Source organism: Botryllus schlosseri, chromosome 3, assembly GCF_051294905.1.
Source record: "Botryllus schlosseri isolate E-star chromosome 3, Bs_hap1, whole genome shotgun sequence".
NCBI lineage: Eukaryota > Metazoa > Chordata > Ascidiacea > Stolidobranchia > Styelidae > Botryllus > Botryllus schlosseri.
The window spans coordinates 6,993,013-7,019,486 of NC_137238.1; the positions used below are offsets into that span (position 1 = coordinate 6,993,013).

Sequence of the window (26,474 nt, forward strand, 5' to 3'; positions counted from 1 at the left end):
GTAAGGTAGTGAGCCGTTGATGCATGACGCCCGTGGATACTGAGGAAGCGGCTTGCCTGGTAACCGCTATTGACAACATTTTGTGATTGTCCAAGTTCAAGTATGCTAGCGTATATTTCTCTTTGCTACGAATTCGGCAATATCTATATTGCGTAACTGTAACATTCTTTTATCGCTAGGAGATATATAGCGTGTAATTATAGTAAGTTTGATTGCTGTTAAAACATGGCCACCGGAAATTTGGTCGAGGTCGTGTCTATCTATGGCATGATGAAATATTTCGATTAGGCAAAAAATGCTTTCTGCAAGGGCTAATTAAAGTATAAGTCAGGATTTGTAGTTCAAGTTACAATGCGTGGCCATTGGGCTCGAAAGTCACGTGACTTTTTTTCATAACAACCGCCGTTTGGGGCCAAGCGCTTGGTTTGGTATTCTCTGAACGCGTTTCCAATTCGCAATTTGTGCCACTGCTCGGAGTTTCTCATCAATTCTGGTGTTCGTGTAACGAAAGTGCAAGCTGCAAGAAGAATTTATTTACTTACAAATGGAGCGTAACGTATATAGAGACGGTAGTTCGTTAGGATTAGACTGAACTGATAAAATTGCCAATAAACCTTCCGCATAGCATGGGTAACGTATAGAGAGACGGTAGTTCGTTAGGAATAGACATTTAGCAACAGTAACACTGACACTGACATTACCGTGTAAGTGATACAATGTATTTCCTTTCAGATGGATTTGGTAACTACTTTCACGATATGTGATTTCTTTAAAACTGACCCGAATCTGGTTAGAAGAGGTCAAAATGCTTTAGACAGCGATCATTTAGTATCAGCGAAGTATGGTGGTGACGGTAGAGCGGTGGGCCGTATTCAGTCCAGCTACGAGCAGAAAGTGTACGACATTGAGGTTGGTAACAGCTAAATTACCAGAAAGTTTTGTGAAAGATTACCTCTACTTGAAATTCAGTGGAAATTTACAGCATTTCTCGTACTTGAGTAACAACACCTCTGGCATCTTATTGACTCATAGCGAGCGAGATAGTGTAATGGTTGTGGGTCTGGCTTCTCGATCGGTAGGTCGTGGGTCAGAACAAAGACTCTAAATCTGGTATCCGCAGCTATCCTGCTAGGCGCTCGGCAATCACGGATAGCATGGAGGAGAAAAAAACCAGGGGTGCAGACTAGATGACCTTACTATAAAGGCCGTATCGCATCTCCGTCGTCAAAGCATCTCGATGATGCAGGCGAATAAGAATACCATACCGTATCTCTCTCTCTCTTATGACATGGTTTTGTCTCAGATCCACATTACTGATCAGAAGATTTGTCGCGCACATTGCGGCTGTCCAAATGGCCAATTCCAGTGTCACCATATGGCTGCAGTTCTTCTTTGGCTATGCAAAAATATAACACGCACCGATATTGAATGCCAGTGGATAAAGCCGAGAAAGCAAATTGAAAGCGCTGGTAAAAGAATTTCTCAAATCTGGCCAAATCAAGGACAAGGTATAAGGTATAAGGATTTGGTATAAGGATTTGGCCATGACAAAAAAGGACTTCTTTTTGAAAATAGCTGGGGATCATTTAGTACTCGATAAAAATCACGAGTACTATGACCAGTAGGGTTGTTCAGAATTGATCGACTTTCAAAATGTCGTGGTTTTCAGTTCGATTCCCATGCCTTATACCATAAAAACATATTCTAGGTACTTTTTTTCGTAATTCATCCCTTGCATCCGTGTGCACATTGAGCTGGAAGAATATCGGCTAAAAATAGGGGATTCCCCTAAAATTTGAGTGTCGCTATTCGGACTAGGCTAGTAAAACGTCATATATAAGCTGGTTTTATGTAGCTATTGCGGTTGGAGTGCTACATAACCTCACTATAGAAAGTATTGTCAGTTCAGGACACCATTTTCATGTCCCACACTGCCTTATATTTCCTCAAAACTGCCTAAGACTGATAGTCATTTTGTTGGATCACCTATCCTACACTCCTCAACCCTACCCGAGATTGTTCATCAATTGCCGGGATCACCACGTGTAAGAATACGACTGTAAATGTATCATTCACTCACAGCCACATTATAAACATCACATTGTTCAAAGGAAACGAAACAAAAAGGCAAAGAAACAGATCCACTTGGCACATTGCATTGCACTGGGATGCAAAGCTCACTAGAAGTCGTTTCGGAGGGAAATTCGAGGCCTTGGCAGTGCTGGCATAGTCTGCGTATTCCAACGCATTTGAGAAAGGCAAACTTCTTGGCAATCGAACTCTGGAGAGTGCTACAGGAAAAGCACAGGCTGATCTGTCATTTGAACTGCTGGAACTTTATAATTTAACAAATAATGTCAGAGCTATTGTGTTTGACACAACACCCTCAAACAATGGAAAAAATAAAGGTGCGGTTCTGTTACTTGAAGAATTGATAAACAGGAAAGTTTTCTACTTTCTATTTCTGCTTGTCGCCATCATATTTATGAACTAGTCATCCGGGGAGGTCTGGAAGTGAAGTGTGTTTGGATCTGCGACCACAGGCCCTGAAAACACAGATTTTAATACCTTCGAAGAAGTGCAAATATATTGATCAATTAAGAAGCTCTAAAACACTTCAGTTTGATGAATGCAGCTGGTTGGCGATCAAAGCTGATGAAGCTAAGCAAGAAATAATTCCACTGATGAAGCCATATAATGGAAAGCAGAAAGAAGTCTTGATAATAAATGACTACAGAGAATGTGCAACAGGCACCTTGGCGATTGTAGCTTCCCAATATATTGATAATCGTTTTCGCAAGCCTGGTGCTACTAATAGCACTGGATGGATGAGTCAAGTGCTGTACTGTCAAAAATGTTCATGTGGAGAGAGCAAATGGGCTATTCTGAAGAGTTCATTAGAAAGTTGCCCTGTTTTATGTCCCAGCTTGGTTGAAAACTGGTAATGCATGTGACGCACAGTATATTGATCTCAAATTCCTTCATGGCATGACAGACTTTTCATTGTGCGATTTCACAGTTGCTGATGTGGCATATAAATAGATGCGAGAACATCATTGGCATCTCACCGAGGAAACGGTGGTATCAACAATGTTCTCGGCTAAACCAAAGATTCCTGACAAAGTGAAGGAAGCGATGGCTGCTAAATTGCTGCAAATGCCAATCCTTGAACAATTTCGCAGAGGTAGGCTATACCTCTGAGTCTAATCTCTGACTCCGTCTCTGAGTCAATGAGTATGGTTGCTTTAATTGAATCGGAATCATGGTTTCTCTTCAATGCTATACATGTCGAGCATGATTGGTTTAGTCTTCCAGTTTCGGAATGGCATACTGATTCGCATTTCGTGACTGCTCAAGAATTTGTGAGTAGCGTTGAAATAGTTAACGGCGCAGCAGAGCGTTTGGTGGAATTGAATACCGACTTTGATGCTTTCAAAACAGATGACAAAGAACAGCGAGCGAGCCTCTTACAAGCCGTGGAAGATAACGAGAACAGATATGCCGATTTCTCTAAAGCAACCATTTCATCCGAACCTGATTTAAGTAGTATTTGCCAAGTTGATCTGTTTCTTTGCCTTTTTGTTTCGTTTCCTTTGAACAATGTGATGTTTATAATATGGCTGTGAGTGAATGATACATTTACAGTTGTATTCTTGCACGTGGTGATCCCGGGAATTGATGAACAATCTCGGGTAGGGTTGAGGAGTGTACGATAGGTGATCCAACAAAATGACTATCAGTCTTAGGCAGTTTTGAGGAGTTCTAAGGCAGTGTGGGACATGAAAATGGTGTCCTGACCTGACAATACTTGCTCTAGTGAGGTTATGTAGCACTCCAACCGCAATAGCTACATAAAACCAGCTTATATATGACGTTTTACTAGCCTAGTCCGAATAGCGACACTCAAATTTTAGGGGAATCCCCTATTTTTAGCCGATATTCTTCCAGCTCAATGTGCACACGGATGCAAGGGATGAATTACGAAAAAAAAGTACCTAGAATATGTTTTTATGGTATAAGACATGGGAATCGGACTGAAAACCACGACATTTTGAAAGTCGATCAATTCTGAACAACCCTAATGACCTGGTGCAGGGCGGCTTACACTTGGCAAACGCGGAGTTATGCCATTTTGTGGTTTGGACACCAACAGAACTGTTGGTCGATAGAATACCTAAGAAAAGTGATTGGGAGAACAATTTAATTCTCTTGAGAGACTTTTATAGGAATACCTTTTTACCTCTCCTGCTATCGCTTGAACTCTGAGAGTCGGCAAGGAATCGACCAAAAAAACTGCGGCCAAAAAGCCCTAAGCGAAGAAGACTCCCGTCGAGAAAGACGTGGCCAAGAAATCGGCAAATGTCAAGAAGGCTGCCAAAAAGACCTCAGCCAAGAAGAAATGAATGCTGGCGTGTGTCGTCAACACCTCCACCTCCAAAGTGATGGCGTCTCTAATGACGTTTTCGAGGAATACCTTCAGCACACCTCTGGTCTCTTCGTATATGAGTCCTGAGATACGCTTCACTCCGCCACGACGAGCCAAACGACGGATGGCGGGCTTGGTGATTCCCTGGTACATACTATAAATAAAATAATTATTTATAAGCATTTTGGATGATTGGGGTCTGCAGATTTGCCAAGCATGAAGCACACTGAAATATCTTGCTGGATAGGTGTCGATAATGGTGTGGAATGAACTCCAAGATACGAAAAACTTTAATTCGCTGTATCGCCCTTTCAACATGAATACGGGCTCGCGATAACTCTTTGTTGGCTGATACTTCCTGAGGAGTGAATTGAGGATTGCTTAAAAATGATGGATGGTTCACAGTAACTCCTGGAGGAAGTATGCTGTGAATTGCAAACCCCTTGTCAGCTAAAATTAAGTCCCCAGGTTTCAATAAGTCAAGGATTCCACAGTCTTTTGTAATGGCCTTATCTGACGTGGAGCCTGCATAAAGTTCTGACACAAACGTAATCGTTCCATTAGGTGCGACTCCAACTAATGCTTTCAGTGTGTTACCTTTTTTGTAGTGGCTAAACGTTTGACAATTTTTGCCAAGATCATCTGGTTTGGCTGTTCGTACTTCAGTACAATCTAAAATTACTCTGCAGTTAGGAAAACTACGGAAACACTCTGGAGCACTCATCTGGCATTTGAGCAATGACGGAAACTTTTTGACCATCATACCTGTGTGGAAAATGGCATGCATGACCTCAATCAAACTTAGAAAAACGTTGGTAACAGTGCCTGTACTAACATTGAAGCGAACAGCCAAATCTAGATTTGGCAAGTTGAGTCTTAATTTCATCAGAGTTAGCAACACTTGGTCTTCGATTGAGAGGATTTTAACATTCCAGTTGGAATGATACTTAACCGTAAACCGCTGTATCATTGCAACAACAATGACGAAAGTTTTTTTGTCCGGTAACGAAGTATACATAGCTATCTTCTCTGCACTATCTTTAAAACTGTCGATGAATTGCTTGTGATTGGCCTGTTTCAACTTTATATTGTCTGAACGTAATTCATCTTTTTCTTTCTCAAGAGCTAACACACGTTTCCTGAAAATAGCTATTTGTTTTTTCATTTCTTCCACATCATCATTTTCTGCATGTATCCCTGTAGATGTAGCACATTCACTATTTGTGGTCAACAAATCTGAATGTTTTTTGGGGGGGGTGGATATCCTCATTCTTTTCTCAGGGCTACTGCAGTCTATTCTCTTGCCTTCGTTCCACTCAAATCTAGTAGGTCCTGCCACCTTGCCCATTGGAAAATGCCAGCTGCATATTCTTGTATTTGTCTTTCTCTCTCCTAAAATACATTACAAAAATCTAATTAAAGTGGTTCATCTCAAAATAATTGCCATTGATTACACGGTCTTGGCATACAAAAAGCAGAGCCTTTAATAATTTAAATACAATTCATCATCCACTCCTTGCCTTATCAATTTCAGCCACTTTCCCACGGCTTTCTTGCATTTCGGAAGTCGATAGAAAGACAACTCTGGATTGGTTTCTCTTCTATTACGACATTGTGGCACGCAACACTGTGGCATTTTGAGCGACTGTAAAATAACATAAAATATTCTAGTAACCATCTAAAAACCCTGAAACTCGCTAGTTATACTACGATGATTCCATAAAACCTCCAACTGTACTACAAACAACCTTACTAAGACAGAAAATACGAATTGAAAACAGACCAATATCGGACATTAACACGGGCAGCGCCTATCTAAGATAGTGGTTTGGCCCCAGCGAACCACAAGTCACGTGACTTTCGAGCCCAATAGCCAGTAAAATTTCATAAAATATTTTATTTTTTCAATAAATTAATTTTTTTTGTAAAATCTGATAGCTTGACTTCTGCATGTTGAAATTGAGCCAAATCTAGCGTGCAACCTTTTTTCAAGCCAACCTAACAATTTTGTTCATGAGACAGTGAAATTTGGAAAAAAAGTTGTTTTTGAACAACACTGATGTATAGAAACTTGACCAAAATTTAGAAAAAACATTGGCAACAGTGCCAGTACTAAATTATACGAAGTAGTATTATGAGTAACAGCAAGACCTGGTCTTCCTTAAAAAGAATATTTACATTCCAGTTACGGCAGTTAGAATGATACCAAATTGTAAATCGCTGCATCATCACAAAAACCAAGTCGAAAGTACGGTACTCTTGTCCTTGTCTGGCAATAGCAGTCTTCTCAGCACTATCCTTGAAACAATCAATAACTTCCTTCTGATTGGCATGGTTAAACCTAAATTTGGCTGACCGAAATTCTTGATTATCTTTTTCGATAAATGGCACAGACAAATAGCTAACCAATGCCTGCAGTTGATGCATCTATTATTAGGCCAATTTCACTATATAAACACTTTAATAAAAATCTAATAATTGTGGGTTATCTTAAAATCATTTGCTATTGAAGCTGACTCGATTACGCTGTCTTTGGGGCACACAAAATACCGGTAGGCTATGACATTTGATACCACCAAACAAACAAGACAACATAGATCAAATGTTATTTATATTTATCATTCCCACTAGCTTTATTAATTTCAGTCACTTTCCAGTCGTTTTCTGGCAATTCAGAAGTCGATGGAAAGACTACTCCGAATTGTTTTCTCATCCATTATAACAAATTGGCACGTTATACCCTGGCATTTTGCGCGGCTGCAAAACAACATAAACCTACCTAGTTAGTGTCTAAAAGTCCTGAAACTAGCTAATAAGTCATAGAAGATAACATAAAACCCAGAACTGTACTTCAAACAACCTCACTGAGACAGAAAATACGGTTTGAAAACATACCAATATCGCAAATTAACACAGGGAGCGGCTATCTAAGATAGTTGTTTGGCCCCAACGAACCACAAGTCACGTGACTTTCGAGCCCAATACAGTCCATGGAATTGTCAGGGCGTCAATGAAGGATAGGAGTTACAATGTTGAGGTTCTTGTTGACGGCTGTGGGAATATTTTAGATGCAAAATGTGCCTGTCCGAATGGGACGGAGTTTTGCAGTCATATGGTAGCAACAGCCATATACGCAAACCGCAAAGGAGTTTCAAAGACTAATTTACCTAATTCCTGGATTTCAAAGCCCAAATCATCATTTTCTGAAATGAAACCAATTTCCCAGATATTTCCAGATACCAAACCTTTCCAAGCGATCTCACGGCCAGTTAATTCGACCGACAAAATGTATCTGTTTGTGCGTCTGAAAGCTGCATCCAGTGATTGTCCAATGACATGGATTGTTGGGCCAGAACCGGAACCATCTCATGATAGTGGTTTCAAACCACCACACATAGAAGACTTGATTCCAATCTACATGAACGATACCAGAGAGTTTTTGGAAAAATGTAAAGTTAATGCCGGACAAATAAAATGGTTGGAAACTGTGACTGCAGCACAACGAGAGTGTCCAATTAGGGGCAAGTTCAGGTCACTACGGTTAACGAGCAGTAATTTCGGAAGGGTGATACACAGTTATGACCGGCATTATTTAGATATTGATTCATACCCACCTTCTCTTTTCAAGACGCTGCAAGGAGAGTACAACGTTGCTAAAGATGCCATCCTGTGGGGACAGGTACATGAGAGTACAGCAATACATAGATATTCCGAAGCTACAGAAAAAGCGGTCAAAAAAATTGGGTTAGTATTATTTCCTTATGGTTTTATGGGCAGCAGTCCTGGTGGAGTGGTTCTGACCGAAAATGGCTGTGTTGACGTTGTCGTAGAAGTAAACTGTCCATGGAGTTATAGAAATTTCACAGTTGACGAAATGGTCAGAAAAGAACTTTCAGGAAAGTACAGCAAAAAGGGTTTTTATCTAACATCAGAATGTGAGTTATGCAGATCACACCATTACTGGCATCAGGTGCAGGCACAAAATACGCAAATAATGCACGGATTGCACATTTTGTGGTCTGGACCTGCAAGGATTTTTGGATAGTTCGAGTGGAGAAAGACGCCAGCTGGGCAAGATCAAACATTCCCAAGTTGACAGATTTTTACGTCAATGTATTATTAAAGCGACTATTCGTGAACGACTCGGCAGATCGACATAGCAGCTCAAGCACGGTCATCGTGACCAGATGACCCAGCTGCACCTTGCCTCAGTAGAGTTGTCTTAATTCATATCATAATAAACTTTTTTTTAGTTGATTTGTTGTTGGAGTTTTTCTTATTATACCTATGTCTGCAATTAAGTTTAGCAACGGAAACAACATGGGAATATTGAAACTTGGTGTTTATTACTGAAACTTAAACCAGCAGCGAGCGAACTAAATGAGAATTGAATCAACGACGAGAAATTTGAAATAAAGACATATTAAAAAGCACAGTACGAGTCAAAGACACCTGCAATAGTGGGGGATTGGAAGTTAACTAATGATGCGCATACTTGGACAATTTTGTCGATGTATGGTCTCATCGGTGCGGGATACAGTGCAATATTTTATAGTTTCTCATCCTTTCGATCCCACGTTCCACGTGTATCCTGCTTCTAGCAATTCACCGCGTGAATGCTGCCTCCTCTTTTGTGAGCTGCTTTCGGGTACTCAAGAATGACGGCAAATTCAGGTAAATGCCACAAGGCAGGAGGTCGTATATGAGAAAGCCTTTATCAGCTAGTAGGAGATCACCAGCCTGCAATAAAATATGATGAGCTTATGATGGATCATAATATCCGTTATAAGTTATAGGCTACTTGTAAATGAGTAATGAGTCCAGATTTAGCAGTTATTTCCTTGTCCGATATGCTTCTTGGGTATCCATCCGGCACAAAAGTAATTGCACCATTTGGTGCAACTGCAATAAGATATTTCACCGTTGAAGCATGCTTGTAATTGCTGTATGTTGATGCAGCTGCATTGAGATCTTGCCTTGGGCTTTCTATTCGAATTTCTGTGCAATCAATGATCGCTCGGCAATAGACACTTACGTGACCTTTGACACGAACCAATCAGGTTGCAGCAGGATGTAAACAAAGAACAAGGCCGGGCAAGCTTACTATGAGCGCTTATGGAAAAGGGTTGAAAAATGAAGGTTTTAAGCAAAGTTACGTTGAATTGGGAATAGCTGGCTTTGGTGAATGGTAATAACGTGGAGCTAGTATGTATTTGCAGTGTTCTAACCTACAATAAACATGAATGGTGGCAAGCACTCATCAGCATGGTATGTCCAAACGAATAGATTTCTGACAACTTTTCGGATGAAGCAACTATTGCTGTATTATCCTTAGTCCTTGGTCGTATACTATAGAATTGTCGTACCGAATAGCATGTATTAGATTAATCTTGAGTCAGGATATATGGGGTATTCATTATGTGGGCTTGGCGTTATATTTATGGAATCGTATATAGTAGTCTACAGTCTGCATCATTATCTAGCAAATTACTGTTACACTGGACACTTGTCTGCATATTCAATGATCATATTAATATGATGTATGTTAGGCAGCATGATCCGTTCCCAGCTGAAATCTTCATTTTTTGTCCTAGCTCATGTATTGAATCAATCAGGACAAATGCCGGATAAACACTGTGCTAATAGCCTTTGTAACTCGGAGATGGCTACCCAGACCGTTCCTGGTGTGCGCTTGTACCTTTCTCAGAGCCAATAACATGCATGGAAGAATGTAAAATCTGGATGAAGGCATGTGGACTTCCTTGTAGTCATCTAAATTCTCATTTTATTAATAAAATAACATATCTATATTATTGTACCAAAAATATTAAATTGTGACATAATTTAGTCCAATCTGAAATGCAGTCACACTTGATGCCACAATCGACTTGGTGTGTGTCTCGTTTTATTCCACTCCAGTTTTGTTGCTTGATGGTGTGTAATGGATTGAAATTGTTGAGAGATGAATAGTTGAAATTGGTAGAGGTGAACGAGTACGCCTTGATAGGTGCTTGCACAGCAGTGTTGCTCTGTAAAATAAACATATTATATATTTTGTGCAGGCTTGATGGATATCTTTTATGAAGCTGCAGAAAGAGGAAGTCGATGGATAAAACACAAGAATATCAAATTTCTGGAAGTAGAAGCACTAAACAGGAAACTCGTCCAGGAAAATTACAAATTGACGGACAATTATTGCTGGTGAAGTTCAGTTCTCAGAGGAGCATCACAATGTCAAAAGATGAAATTTTATGCTGGACTACATCAAATTCTTTGTGAATTGCCCGACTTATCCTACTGACGTCAAATTTATAGTATATAGTATTAAACCATTGGGTCAACCATATGTAACTGCTTCATTAAATTTCAATTTGGCCATGTAGATATGTGGTTCTTAAAAATGCATCATTTGCATTCATTCATTTCTCAAAACTAGAATGAATATTGACTGTCAATAAATCACATACAACTCGGAAAGGATTGATGGATTGTGGTGAACTTACTTTAGTGCAGGAACTGTTCACAGGGACAATTTCAGATCAAAATATTAGTGAAATATGTGGATTCGACAAGAAATGTGAGAAAATGATGGAGTTCAGCTATGGTGAACCAGGAAATGCTATCATCAATCAATCAGGTTTATTAATATTTTCAGCGTTTCAAAACATCACAAGACTGCGATGAAATGAAAAGATAGGAAGGTGTCGAAACAACTTGGAGTAGCCAGAAAAGGGATTCACCATTGAGTCTGAAATCAAGAAATGGAATCTAGATTTAAATATTCCTGCACATGATTTGGCACACCGTCAAATGCCTGAGCCAGACTGTTCCACAACAAGAAAGATGACGAGACAGCGTATTCATATTGAACAGCTGATCGGAAGAATCAAGGAGTATAAAATTTTGTCTGGTGTCATACTATGCAGCATTGTGTATCAACTAACCAAATATAGACTAATTACTTACTCTAATTCAAGATTGAAAATTATATATGAATGACGCAACATATTCGGCAATTGTGCAAATTCAGTTCCTTTGTGAATATCGTAATGCCTAATAGCATGCTACGAATCGTAATTGCGCGGTGCCATGGTCAATGTGTACCAACAGTGCATGTCTATTCATACTATATTCCAGTGGTGTGCATTGAAGCTCATTTAGATGCCCAATTTGTTGAATGAACAATTCTCCAGGATTATTTGTGTTTGGTGGAATGTTATAGAACTGAAGACACCAGATACACCAAAATCTACCTTGAGATAGGAGTTGGTCGGTTGCGAGTACGGTCGAGAGATTGCTTTTCAATGTAGTCCTTGTAGCTTCAGGTGCTGGATTGTCTTAATCTATGCATATGCATGAAAGCATATATCAGAACCTAATGTGAAAATAAGTCATGGTTACAATATCTATTGCAGGAGTCTCTGAAAAAATGTCTTTTTCCTACTTACCCTGTCTTAGAAGTGCAAGACGAATCAATAATGGATTTTCTGAGAACGTGTATTTCCATTGAGTGTGATATCTCACTTTTCCGCAAGTTGTGATAACATTGGCTAGAATATTGCTTCTAAAAAGAGTGGATTGTCTCCTCAATCTTTGTCCCTAAGTCGTGTACGTAGCGCTCCATGAAATACTTCGTAGCTTTCTCCGCGGTGTTAGAAGAAGATGCTGTTCCACTCAAATCCAGAAATTCGATAAAATCTCCATAGCTTTCAAGTTTCATAATCAATACGCCAAAATTGTGATGTGGCAACAGCTGTATTTTATAGCATATATTTCTGAACATATGATATGCTTGAAAATTTCGTTCGAGACCTGGAGCCTATGAAATCGTCAAAATATGCATTACCACAATCCTATAGTACATAGTATACAACAATTGTCGCTTAATCCGAAAAGTTGTCAAAAATCCATGCATTTGGACACAGCACGCTGATGCGTACCTGCCACCATTCATGTTCATCCTAGACTAAAAGCTGCAACTACATACTAGCTCTACGCTATTACTATTCATTAAGGCCAGTCATCCCCAATTCAACGTAATTTTGCTTAAATCTTTCATTTTTCAACCTTTTTCCATAAGAGCTCATAGTAAGCTTGCCCGGCCTTGTTCTTTGTTTACATCCTGCTGCAACCTGATTGGTTCGTGTCAAAGGTCACGTAAGTGTCTATTATTGAACATTGATTTTTCTCCAAATATGGTATGGTATACATGCAGCCCACAAAAAATATTTCATGGGCTGCTTGAAGATATGTCCGAAAAATGTTAATGGCGGTGGTACGGCTCACATGAAATCGTATTGCAACATCAAAATGAGGCATATCCAGTTTAAGCTTCATCAGGAACAGAAGCAGTTGATCCTCACTGGAAACTTTTGTAACTCGGTCTCCAGACCAATAAGAGAAGGGCTGGAATTTATCAATTATATCCCTAATGATTATAAAATTGGTGCCCGATAGTCCTGTGTAACTGGTGATTACGGAGTCCGACAGATTTGCATATCTAAAAAGTTTTTCGGTAATTAATTGGGCAATTTCGGATGCAGTGTTGTTCAGCTTCTGGGATATGGGTGATGGCTCCGAAGAATCGGAAACGTGATTATTTTCCTTGTGCACTTTTTTGAGAGGAAATAGCTTCCTTTTAGTACCGGTTGACGGCCCAGGCATTCGTTGTGCTGACAGGGCTAAATTGTTGCTGGCCAGAACAGAAGTGGCACTTGTCCTCGTCGTTTGCCTGGTGTCATGCGCTTCACCCCTCAAATTGTGGCTCGGAATAGCAGTTCGTATCAATCTCATTTTCTTTGACTTAGCAAAATCCTCTAGGCTGAAGTGAAATGAGCAGACAAGTGAGGCTTCTGTTGGTATGAAATTCTGGGCACTTCTTCAATAGTAGGTAGACATCGAGAAGTGTTCACCATGATCACCACCAATTCATGCTCTCCATGAACATATCGAAATTTATAATGTTTCACGTTGTAAACAACTGTGTTCCCTATTTTGTGCTATTTTCTCCTCACCCAGATATATTACGCAACTTATACAATTAGATCTTGCCGATTGTACCTTTGGCGTGGGGTTGTGAACATTCATTCATTACATTCAGCACCCTTTAGCATCTGTTTCAAAGATACATCATTTCCAATTGCCAAGACAGGAAGTATCGAATATTCCCTTCGCGCACGGGGTATGATGGGTTCTAGTTCAATACAAGACTGCTCCAAATATAATCGAGTGATCAAAATGAAGGCTATTGAATCAATAGGTTACGTCAATTCACGCGAAATCATCATTACAAACGACGGAAAAACATAAGCGGGTGGAATCAATGCTGCAGGCTCGTGTCGCTAGGACATACTTTGCGATATGTGATGCGGGAACGAACTGATGATAATCAGTATGTTGATATGAATTGATTGAATGACAAAATAGGAAGGTATTGAAACGATATTCAGTAGTCGTTGAAACCGGGCAGTCGGACACCCCCCTTCCTATAACCAAAAGATGATGTAAAGAGGCATATAACAAATTGAGACTTGAATATGGACGTTCTTGACGACTGTCGGGATTGCCTTCGAGGCTTTTAGCGATGTCTTTCCAAAACTTATTTCCACGGCGTATTTCAATATCGAATATATTCGACATATCGATAGAAAGTCTTGAATCGACGGGTGAAGTCAATACACGCATTCATGGAAAAACACGAGCATATGGAAATTGGAATTATAGATAACCAACCTACCGTAGGCTAGTTATCTATAATGGAATCGAGATTATATAGGCTTGCGTCGCTAGGATAGAGATTGACGATAATAATGTGATCGTGGACCGAACTTTCTGACAGCACGTGAAACTACGACCAACTGAGGCAAGGCGATATACCCTTCGAAGAATGATGATTTTTATCGGAATTCATTGCGAATGTCATCAGAAAATTTGGAGGCGGCGTTGGTCTCGCACTCGCCAACCCAATAATGCATAATGATATAATCAAATTTATCCATAGTATATGTCCATAATATATTTCGGTGCTATGAAACGTAATTGGGCTACCGCTATGGTCAATTCTAATGTCTATTGCATGTTACACGATATAGTTGCGGTGAACGGGACTTTAGAATGTTAATTGCCAACCTAATAATTTTGATTTTCTCGTCGGCTAATTGAAAGTTTATAAGTATCGGGCTAGACGTTTCTGAACTACCAGTAGGTAAAACTACTCTTTCAAAATATTGTGAAGTATACACACTACAGATCATGTTGATTCCATACACCAATTCACAATTTGCCAGGGCGCGTTGAAATTTCATGACGGTTTAGGCCTACCGCGAGAACATTCAGACTCCAATGCGATTCCGAGTGTCGTAATTCTCTTTAAACTCTAAATTTTTTTCCGTTCGTGACAACATCAAAGAGAACGCGTTGCGTGTAAAAAAAATAGCATCTGAAAAGGTGTTCGTGTTGTTGCTTGGCGTTGTCAGATACTGTGTTGTCAAACGCTGTGTTGTCTGATATAGGCGTTCTCCACGATATCGCCCACGTAAGGGACACGAAAAACTACTAAATAATCTGGCCGACAGGAATCCTATCTCTCTGCAGCTTTTTCTTACTAAATAATCTGGCGTACTCGGCCCACACCCTGTCGCTTGTAACGCCGCATAAAAATCAATTTAGTTCACAATGACATCATTATATTCAATGTCAATATGACATCATAAGTGATAAAACGAAACCATCATTGAAATGTAAAAGCAATGCACTGCGCAATGAAACAAGACTGCTGCTAGTAAAAATAAAGAATCATCGGCACAGTGATAAATTATGTGCTTCAAGAACAATATGAGCATGCGACATACTTAGTTTGAGTAACTTGAGCATACGACTTTACAACGTAAAAACACTTCTGAAATGGACCCGTAAATATAGCCCCTGTGTACTGCAAAATTCCATCCATATGCTGAAGTGTCACGCTTCAAAGTCGCATGCTAATGTCAAAGGATCTAATGGAATGGAGTATAATAACAAAATATTGTCAAGGAAAACAAGACAGTCAGTGTGCCAATATACTAAGGTAGAGTTTGAACTACTGTTGAACAACTGGTACAGTCATATTCAAGTCAAATTAGTGGGCCTATCACGCCTTTACAGTATGTGCTCAAAATTTTTGAAGAAATTATTAAATTATCCAGTAACACTAAATTCAACCCATATGCTGAAAGAGTCACACGCTATCCAGCCACATGTTCATGCCCACGGATTCAATGGACTGATAAATATGAACGCAATATTGCAAATAAAAACAAGATAGTGTCCTAGGATAAAACTAGAGTATGAACTACTGTTCCACAACTTGCACAGCAATAACCAAGTCAAATTACTTAGCCTATTAGGCCCTTCACCTATGTGCTCAAAATTGTTGAAGGCATTATTCAATTTTCCACAGACACTAAATTCAACCAACATGTGTCACGCACTATCAATCCACATGTATGTCCACTGTCCAGTGTCGACAAAGCTAATGGATTTATGTATACCAACGAAATAGAAGCAAAGGATGAACTACTGTTTAACAACTTGCACAAAAATAACCTTGGGTCAAATAAAGAGGCTTATTATGACCTTACAGCATGTGTTCGAATTTTCTGAAGAAATTATTCAGTTTTTCAGACACATGGGTGTTTTTGTCTCCAATAACAGCTCTCTGAATAAATGCCAGGAATTGAAATTCCTTTGGGTATGACACATCCCAGGCATAATAACATGCCATCATATCGATTAAAATATCGAACACCGTTGCGCCATCGTTACCACAAGGGACGGATTCCCCAACAGCTAGGATCCAGCCTTGAATGGACCCATCCTGATGTCTTGCGACAACTAGATGTGGAGGGTCATGCTTCTGACTCCTGGTCTCTATGTCGTGAGCCTGAAACACAGACATATATTCAAGTACTTAAATACGAATTTTTGTTATCGCTTCCAAAAAAATCTGAAAAAAATCTGAAGTCATTAGGTAAGGACATCCATAATATACATCAGTTAATAGGTTAGCCTTTCCTGCCTAAACATATTCCTATCAGGTATCAATGGAAGTGGCAATTATGTATTATTATGTACCTGTTGGACTATAGTAAAGCAGTTGAACCGCTTTTTTGCCGACGGTTAATTCTTGCATCGGTAAGCTCCGGCTGTAGTTTCAGCAGTTTGGTGAGCTCATCCTTGTCACCTTCAGTGGACTGATGAAATGAAATAGTAAAATAATTCTTACTAATTGTGGAGCACACTAAATTTGCAAGCCCAAATTTACCTGAAATATTACATCCAATATATTTATCATATATTGATAACTGCTTTTCATGTCTTCAATGGTGGTTGGTGCAATTATCTTCTTGAACTCTTCTCTGACCTGAGATGAAAAGCAAATTCATCACAAACACTGATAGAAATGGTTGATAACATTAGACGAGGAGCGGCCAGCCTTTTTAGCTATTCACGACCGGTCGACCGCGTTTCGATTTCCTATGTAGCCCACGGCTGCATTTCAGTGCATAGTTATAATGAACTATCTTGACACCAAATGCGTTGAACTTTCCATGGTATATTTACAGTGAGTTATGGACAAACCATGTCGCCATGACGTCTTACTCGACGGATCGAAATCACGAGTAGTCGCGCAGATATGAATAACTACAGTGGGATTGATGTTGCAGTTCAACATATGTATCAAATATGTAAGCAGATATGGTAGGCCGTGGCTTTGGCTGCCACAATCTATTACGCAACAAATGCGTTACGCTCACATCAAAGACTAAAATCAATGAATGAGTTTGCAATCGCAGAGAGAAAAAGGCAGACTTTTATTTGTGCATGTTAGCATTATCTCTATAGCAGAATTGCAACTAAACAGTCCTAGTTGTCTGATTTTTCTAATATGCATGCAAGAAGGTGTTGTATTGCTCACACACACGTGCAATTGCCAATAACATATACGTAAGAGTTTATTTGAGGACTTGAAATTGACTCGGAAATTCTCAGAATCACGAGTCAATACACATTTATGAAGCGCTTGAGTCAAGTCATTTATTAGCTCATTGACTCGAGACAAGTCAAGCCACGACAAAAAGTTGACTCGAGCCAAAGCAACAGTGGTATAAGAACTATAAAGTGATTACAATATGGTTCCATGATATAATAACCACACTCACCAGTTTGATATCAGTCAAGGAAGTGAACAGATCAAGTATTTCCGACAGGGTAATATCTTTTGAATTATCTTGGAATGCCGATGTCCGTAGAGGTAGTTGAAAAGAAAGACAACTTTTTTCCAATCGCAATTGACATTCAAAAATTCCCTTCGAAGCTGGAGAGAATCTTCTTCAGCATTTAGAATGGATCCACCTAAAATCGCACATTTGAAGTATTTACCAAAAACATTGAAACTTGTACTTTCTAAACCAGAGGTCTCAAACTCAACTGTGGTCGCGGGCCAATTTCCAGTTTTTGACGACGCCGCGGGCCGCAGCATCAATAAGGCTCTTCCATGTCTTTCCGAGTAGGCCTTAGTTGACGGGATGAAGTTGTGCTATTAAAAGTGAGCTGATGCAGCAGACTGACATTCAACACACATCATAAAAATGTGATTTACTCTTGTATCAATTTAGGCCTGGCATGAAAAATCATCACAGTTAGAACTATTTTAATAGAAATGTTGTTGTACTTGATATATATTAATTATAAGATATAGACGCAATGTGAGCGGAAAAAATATATAATGTTCTCATAGAAGCTATCACGGTATAATTTTGCAGCTACTATGAATATTGTGAATTTAACAGATTGATAATAATAGAGATTGATCTGATATCACAGCATTTGGGGTTCAGCAATGTAGCCCAATCCAGGATTCGGGTATACTCCTGATAAGTGGGTTATTACGCTCATGGTCAATACCTTCGAATATAGAGCAGAAAAATAACAATATAAATATAATATTGAATGTGTTATAGGTATAGAAATGTCGGAACGCCGGACAACCCATTGCAGCTGCGTTGACCTCCGGTTGACTCGGCATACGTGACTCTCGATTTCGCAATACTCCACCATTTATGCAATGCCGTGAACCTATGACACCGGGTCTGACGTATAATACACGAGTTATTATTCTGACTATACGTTCATCTGAAAACCTATCACATATGGCGGTCGTGGGCCGATATGGGGAAATGAAGTACTTTGCGGGACGGATTCCTCAATCATAATAGCCTACTATTCGCGTATTTATCCACCTATACAATGAATAAATCGTGTGTAATTTGAACTTCAAGTTGAAAGCGTAGAGACCAAAAACAGTATTCAGTGAATTATTTAACGTAATGCACATCAATAGCTGCTGAAGTCAGGCGTAGAAAACGTAGTTTATATGGGCAAATGGGCATTTATGCCCCGGTCCTTCCCTCGCTCTACCCTGCTCGTGTATTAGTCGCTTGTTTTCATGATTAATAATCCGTACTGTCGTAACCCAGGGGCCGGCAACTTCTCCAGTCGGCGAGCCGGATATAGGAAAATTAGGAACTTGGCGGGCCGGATTGCTGAATCGATACATTATTCGCCCATTTATCCACATATACAAGGAATAAATCGTATTTAATGAATCTATTTTAACGACAGCAATGTAACTTCAAAGCCATTTCTCGCCAATACTGACGAGGACAATGTGGATTTGAGAACAGCATTGTCATACAGGCACCACCACGTCTGCTTCTCTCTGATCAATCAACACGCGGTGCTATTCTTAATTAAGATTTCAAGGCGTTCGATAAGCCCGGTACCCCAAATTTACCAAGATATCAATTCATTAAAGTTCAGTAGGTGACGAGATAGCGTGGTGGTTCAACTATGTGGCCTATTTTATCTCGATAATGAATTCATTCGGCCCGCAGCCTCCGCGAAATTTGAAAGTGGCCCCCGACTCGTTTTGAGTTGTCGACCCCTGGCATAAGCGGTGTCTTACAGAAGCCTGGAAGTGTGCCATGACCGTGATACAAGTCGACGGTTACGGAATCAAAAATAGGAAACATCGGCCAGGTTTAAATTACCACAGTACTCGACAAACACCATGATTACTACAAATGACATTAGGGTTGAGTACATCGTAAATGCCGATAATGCAATAAGTCTTCTCGCTTCGACGAATTTACGCGTAAGCGAATTTGACGTATGCAAGGAAAGCAAGTAGTGGGGAATCTCAGAAGACTGTGACCGCGGGCCACACTATTATGTAAGACAGAAAACTGTCCGCGGGCCGTATGTTGCCCGCCCCTGTCGTAACCACTTTCAGCGTGTCTGGATCATTGGCTATATGGTACCCAACACAGTGACGTTGAAAATATACGGCTATATGGTACCCAACACAGTGACGTTGAAAATATACAAAATATACATAGTACATTATTCGACGATATTCGACAAGTACCACATAAATGTTTAAAGATCGCGCTAATGCGATCGCAATCATAATTTATTCCCTTAGCGACCTATATGTTTGCGTTGCGACCCATAATTTAAGGACCCCTGTTATAAATAATTATACCCTAATACGTTCCACGGTTGTTCGAGTTCAACGGAGGTGGACTCTTAAATCCCTCTAAATGTTAGAGGTTTATCGATGCTCCTCCTCGCTACGTAATCTGCGTGGTGGGTACCGTGTATAAGTCTGCATCCCAGGTATCGTAATACTAAATATCGGCCTAGTGTAAATGAACATATAGAAGTCGAAACAGCATGATCTGTTTGGTTAAATTTTGATATGGATCTTTTCCAAACTTGATTCCTCACATCACGAACATATGTAGCTACGCTACACGCATATGCATCAGGATTATCCAGTGACTATATTTGCTTTTGGCCGTTACCTTGTCATTGAAAACATAAAATCTGGATGATTCATAATTATTATCCATTAGAATTTAGCCTGAGTCCTGACGACAGAGAAGACATTGAACTATGGGTAGCGGTGATAAGAGTAACGTTGCTACTCGAGTAGTACAAGTAGCGACTTCTAACTTGGTAAAAAGTCAGTAATCTAGGCCTATTTTTACTCGAAATCTGTTCAAGTAGAAGTAGGGAGAAAATGCGACCAGTAGGCTAGTGTGTGTCGATAAAATCTACTAGAAGTTGAAGTGAAAGAACTTCGTCATTTGATCACCTATTACTACGGGTTAGAGATGTCATTGAAAGGATACCAACGAGAGTTCATCGGTGTGTTTTTCTGTCACTAATCTTCACTGCAGCGTTGCCCCCTAGTTGACTGCGTATGTGGCTTCATCCACCGATCGAAAACAAAATACGTCACAATGTTCACCGTACGTATTTAAAAACTATGCCGCCCTGACCGAGTAACATTGAGTTAATGATGGCGGGGGCGAACGTATATCCGAGTCTTTCTGAAGTAAATTTGAGGGAGCTGAGCTTGGCGACAATCGACAAGGCAAGCGCAATTGCTTGGTGCCGACAGCACGGGCTGCTTGCGAAACAAATGTGATGCCCCAAATGCAATGGCGATATGGCAGAATACGAGAGGGACACAAAAGTCAGATTCCGTTGGCAATGCCGCGACCGTGACTGCAAAACGCCATTGAAAATTGTGAAAAACAGTTTTTTCGAGGGAACCAGATTTGAACTTCAAACCACCGTCGAATTGCTGTATTTATACTCGTACGAAATGGCGTCGTACAAAAATGTTAGACGGGAGTGCGGGATCTCTAGGGATGAGACCATCTGTAACTATCGCAACTACGTCCGAGACATATACGCTGAATATTTCGTGGACAATCCACTTCATTTAGGCGGCCCTGGAAGAGTCGTTGAAATCGACGAGTCGGCCTTTGTCCGCAGAAAGCATAATGTTGGAAGACGAGTCAAGACGCAGTGGGTGTTCGGGGGCATCGACGTTGAATCGAAAGAGGGATTCCTGGTAGAAGTAGAGATGCTGGTACTCTTTTGCCCATCATACAACATTATATCTTGCCCGGAACGACTGTCATATCAGATCTCTGGGCAGCGTACAATACGGTGGGCAATTTGGGTTACCGCAGGATCTCACAGTAAACCACCGATAAAACTTTGTGGACCCCGTCACCCACGCAACGACAAACCATCTGGAATCAATGTGGGCTCGGGCAAAACAGAGAAATAAGCGGGACTCATCGTACTCTCCTGGATACGTACTTATTTGAATTCATGTGGCGCCTCAAATTCGGCGACGATCCATTTGAGAATTTGATAAATCAGATTCGCACTTGTTATCCTGTTTGAATTTATACCTATTTTACAACCATGATTTACATTGTTTTTTTTCGTTGGTTTTGCTACATTTATTATATTTCATTCGTTTTATACATATGGGGGTAAACAAAACAATGCGTGAATTGTACCGTCACGAGTGCTCCTCAGACAGACATGTGCAATGTGCATACAGTGACAGATAGCGGTATATTGATATCATAGCAGGGGCTACCAACTCAAAAAGAGTAAAGGGACACTTTTTCAACTTGGTAATCACCGCCGGCAGCACCATGTCAGTTTCAAGTAATACGTTAGCTAAGGTTCTACGATACAGCATCACTCGGGTACCAAATCGTTCCTCCACACCCTTCCTACGGGTGAAAATGAGTCAAACACCAATAATGATGCAGCAGTACGATGTTAGTGTGTTCTGCATCATCCTAAGAAGTTAAAAAGTTAGTACACACAAGCAGAATCAACTTGTCAAGAAAATACATACCGCACCTTTATCGTGTCTCATACAATACTCATTAGGATTGATTGTGAATGCTGTATGGAATCAACTGTATTTGTACTGTGTCTGCTTCACAATTTGTGTAGTAGTATATTTACCAATACGTAGTTTGAAAGAATAGTTTTGCCTACTGGTCGTTCAAAGTACGTCTATCCCGATACTTTTCAACTTTCAATTTGCCGTCGAGAAAATCCAAATTATTAGATTGGCAATGACCATTCCAGAGTCCCATTCGCCAGGACATAGTTATCTATAATTCCGTATGCTCGTGTTCTTCCATGAATGCGTGTATTGACTTCACCTCTCGATTCAAGACTTTCGATATGTCAAATATATTCGATATTGAAATACGCCGTGGAGATAAGTTTAGAAAAGACATCGCTAAAAGCCTCGGAGGCAATCCCGACAGTCGTCAAGAATGTCCACATTCAAGTCTCAATTTATTATATGCCTCTTTACACCATCTTTTGGCTATAGGAAGGGGGGTGACCGACTGCCCGGTTTCAACTACTAAATAACACCATCCTTTGGCTATAGGAAGGGGGTGTCCGACTGCCCGGTTTCAACGACTACAAAATATCGCTTCAATACCTTCCTATTTTGTCATTCAATCGCAATCTTTTCGTGTTTACGATAGGATGAAGTATCAACATACTGATTATCATCAGTTCGTTCCAGCATCACATATCGCAAAGTATGTCCTATAGCGACACGAGCCTGCAGCATTGATTCCACCCGCTTATGTTTTTCCGTCGTTTGTAATGATGATTTCGCGTGAATTGACGTAACCTATTGATTCAATAGCCTTCATTTTAATCACTCGATTATATTTGGAGCAGTCTTGTAATGAACTAGAACCCATCATACCCCGTGCGCGAAGGGAATATTCGATACTTTCTGTCTTGGCAATTGGAAATGATGTATCTTTTAAGCAGATGCTAAAGGGTGCTGAATGTAATGAATGAATGAATGAATGTTCACAACCCCACGCCAAAGGTACAATCGGCAAGATATACGCCAGAGATTATCGTATAAGTTATGTAATATATCTGGGTGAGGAGAAAATAGTACAAAATAGGGAACACAGTTGTTTACAACGTGAAACATTATAAATTTCGATATGTTCACGGAGAGCATGAATTGGTGGTGATCATGGTGAACACTTCTCGATGTCTACCTACTATCGAAGAAGTGCCAAATTCTGTCTTCTGATTCTATCCAGCCACGCTTTCCTCAGTTTTCCATCCCGCGGAAATTTGTGGAAGCTCCTGCCTATTCCAGTGTCGTTTACAGAGGTAGAGTTGGCGGTGCACTTATACACGCCACAGTAATGCGGCATCCTTGTGAACTGCAGCAAACTTATAAACACACACCGATATTGATCCTTTGAGATTTGTAATATAATATTTACGCCAGATGGATATGCTAGAATTTATCGCAAAGAGAAATTACGTTAACAAACTTGAACCAGGATAGGCTAACGAGCAAAAACGATGCAAACATTGGTTACCAGGCAAGCCGCTTCCTCAGTATCCACGGGCGTCATGCATCAATGGCTCACTACCATACCGGCCGTATTGGGCTCGAAAGTCACGTGACTTTTCAGCATAGCAACCACCGTCTGGGGCCAAGCGCGTTTCTGGTATCATCTTCTCTGCGACAGTAATGCATTTGTATGTCGCAATTTCTGCTACTGCGCTGGTCTTTGCTGTCACATTATGTGTTTGTGTTACAGGATTGATTTTTTTCGTGCAGATAGATGACAATGTATAGTATTCAATTAACATGATGGAGTATAGAGCAGTTTAAGATAGCCTATGTCAAACAAGTAATTCCAAGGTTTAGTACTTTCATCTGGACCTACTAACTATTCATCGTATGGCTGCAGCATTATTATGCTTCAAGTGTATACTTATCGACACGTAGACAGTGATCAGTCAACATCGGAGATTATTAATATTGTAACATTACCGTACCGTGTTAAATTTGATTTCAGATGGATTTGGTTAAGCTACTTTTACGATTTGCGAGTTCTTCAAAAATAATCCGAATCTGGTCAAAAGAAGTCAAAATGATTTAGACAACGACCATCCAATATCAGCAATGTATGGTGGTGATGGCAGAGAATTGGGAAATATTCAGTTCAGCCATGAGTATAATGAAAGTTTATGACGTAGAGGTTGGTAACTGCAAAATTACCTGAAAGATTGGGGAAGCGTTGGAATTGAGTTCGAATCCCACTTGACGCAAGTGGGTCGGAGGCTTATCTGGACTCCCCACTGCTTACCTAACTACATGAGCAGCGTCATGTAATCAAGCCCAGATGGCTAAGTAAAGCCGATGAGGCTCAAAAATCGGCACCACTTACGAGGACGTATGGAAGCAAGCAAGAGAAGAAAGAAAGAAAAAGCTTATCAAAAAGCAAAGAGACCCTTGAACTTTAAAGCATTTATGTTGTGGTGCAAACAGACGATCATCATCATCATCATTGGTTTATTAGCAATTTTATCAGTTCAATACACCACAAAATGCGATACAATGAAAAGACAGGAAGATGTCGAAGCGACTTGGAGTAGTCTATGGAATCAGACACCCATCTTGACCTAGGCGATGTAAAGAGGAGGCATGCACACTGAATGAAAGTAAAGAAGATAGTATTTCCACCTTTTCAGAGTACTATGTAATATTGCATACTTGCCGGAGTGTTATATTTTTTAAAGTAGTTTTAGGACAAGATCATTAATAGACTTGAGCGTTTAGAAGAAAGTCTTCATTTTGAAATGAGTCGGTGATACTATAGTACTTGCCCAGCATCACAAGTACTTTGACAAGTGCGGGGCAGCTTGTGCATTGCATACTCAAAACTTATGCCATTTCTTCGTTTTGGACCCGACGATTCCCTCAAGATTCTGAATAGAAGAACTACCTAATTCTGATATAATAATATTTCCACAACAATACTTTCCTAATCTTGCATAGTTGCATACTCTCGCTTGATTTTACAAAATTCTAAGAGTGCTGACGAAATCAATAACTGGCCAATAAATTCGACAAATTCACAACTTGAGAATGTATTTCCTTTTATACCTAGAATGAAACAAATAGAATGTAGGTATTGGTCACAGATTAGGTATTCCTGATTAATGTTGCCAACTTGCCATAAACGGATGCAGTTTTGACTTAAGCTATGCACTGCTACTGTGGAGGTAGTCTTAAACTGACGACTTACTTAAACACACAGAGTTGGCTTGAAAATGGGCAGCCATAAGCAATACAATTGATAGGACTGTGTTGGTATATCGAAATTGACGAGAATAACAGCAAGCAGTGTAACTGTGAGTACTCCATGGCAATGTGTAGTTATTGCGTTTCTGCATCGCGTCGACGTAAGTATCTTCCATTGACAAGCCAAGATCCTGAACGGCGGTTGTGTAAATTTACGGTGCTCTGGCCCTGAGAACGACGGTAAGCGATACCAGGTTTGTTGGGTCCGTATGGTTACGAGGCTGGTCTCACATAAATGACCTACTGGTGGCATTGATGTACCATATGTCGACAACAATGTCAGTTCCTTCCCAGCGTTTTGGGTGGATTTCTACAAGTTCAGGAAGTATATGTGGTCCCGACTTTTAAAGGTCAACTGCATCTCTATAGACAACTTTGCGGAATCATGTTCAGAACTTTATTTTATACCTAAACTACCGACTTTCCGTGTTTCTACTCAATCGGAAATTGCCGTAATTTTGACTGAAAGTCCCAATATTGGCATGTTTACAGAAAAAGCAGAATGTGCATTGTGACGTCAAGTACATGACATCTCTATTCTCACCACAGGGGATATGTGTGATTGTGTGTTCGCCAAGACGCTGGGCGAATATTTGAGTTAGTTGTATGGCGAAGGACTCGCTTGTATGGTGTTAAACCTGAATCTGAGTACTTGAATGTAAGTATGAAATGCGGACGCGCTTCAGGTGGTGATTCGCTCGATCCCACATCAGTGGAACCCCTATCAGCTTCGTATGATGGGTCGGTTGGTAATCTGTAGTGTGATCAGCGTAAAAGCTAAATGAAATGCAGTATGGTAGCGGCCTATGTATAATTTGGTGGATTACTTCGTTTCAATTAGGAATCTTGCTACAATCAGTCACAGGTGTTAATATGGAGGTTGCCAGCTTAAATGACAACTATCAAGGAGAGTTTGTGCTGACAGAATAAGAGTGAATCACAGCATTACCATGATTTCAATCAGCTTGTTGG

The 26,474-nt window shown here is 40.2% G+C and overlaps 1 long non-coding RNA gene and 1 pseudogene across 1 annotated transcript; both read right to left on the reverse strand.

Annotated features, from left to right (window-relative positions):
- Window positions 1–817: 817 nt before the first annotated feature.
- Window positions 818–19,849, reverse strand: LOC145435696 (uncharacterized). Its single transcript, XR_013913959.1, has 2 exons — window positions 17,626–19,849; window positions 818–1,396 (listed from the first exon to the last, which is right to left on the reverse strand). It is a non-coding gene; the product is annotated as an uncharacterized LOC145435696 (long non-coding RNA).
- On the reverse strand, window positions 8,948–9,446 carry LOC145435367 (uncharacterized; annotated as a pseudogene).
- Window positions 19,850–26,474: the final 6,625 nt, after the last annotated feature.